The sequence below is a fragment of the Octopus bimaculoides genome, chromosome 23 (assembly GCF_001194135.2).
Source record: "Octopus bimaculoides isolate UCB-OBI-ISO-001 chromosome 23, ASM119413v2, whole genome shotgun sequence".
NCBI lineage: Eukaryota > Metazoa > Mollusca > Cephalopoda > Octopoda > Octopodidae > Octopus > Octopus bimaculoides.
In genome coordinates, this window is record NC_069003.1 from 23,864,324 (window position 1) to 23,865,036 (window position 713).

The 713-nt window shown below is 29.6% G+C and overlaps 1 protein-coding gene across 2 annotated transcripts in view; it reads left to right on the forward strand.

The window, feature by feature from the left end:
- The window catches only part of LOC106871096 (uncharacterized), an 11,635-nt gene that overhangs the window by 4,217 nt on the left and 6,705 nt on the right, over window positions 1-713 (forward strand). The gene's annotated exons all lie outside the window — the stretch shown is intronic.

The window sequence follows — 713 nt, forward strand, 5'->3', positions numbered from 1 at the left end:
ACAGCCTTTGAAAATTGCCAAGAATTAAGCGTACAGTAAATGTATGCCTCTTTTAGGTGTTTTTATTTCAATAGGTACACAAGATAAAGCAAGCACAATTTTTTTCCCTGTTATTTAGCATAGAGTTGACCATTTCTGAGCAATAACCATGTTAGTTACTATTATGGGAGTGTCAGAATAATCTTTTGAGATATGTGCAATTTCAAAATTTCTCAAAAAATGCCCATTTTAATTCCCTTAGTTGACCATATGCGTAGTTTACTATCATTTTGAAATTTTTACCACGCACTTTGACACTTTCGAAAATGATGTAACAGAAATTTGGTTTTGCTGCTGAACTTCTTTTTAGAGTTGTGAATTTTTAGAAATTCATTTGTCTGCACTTTGTACAGGATCAACTTATTCATAAAGCATGGATATAAAACAGCATATTACACATCAGTGATTTATTCAATATAGTATAAATAAACATCTTTTTAATTAATTGATATTTATTGATTCAACAAATGGCAAACTACTACATGTATATCCATAACCATGTTTTACATGATAGTGTACTGAGCCACACATAAAACATGGATGTTAAACAGTTAGAATTCACAAGAAATTCAACATAAATTCATTTTAATCAGATATAGAATACTATATTGCCCTTCATTGAATTATTCAATACAGTACCTATTGAGTCATTGATGACAAACTTGAGCACTTTT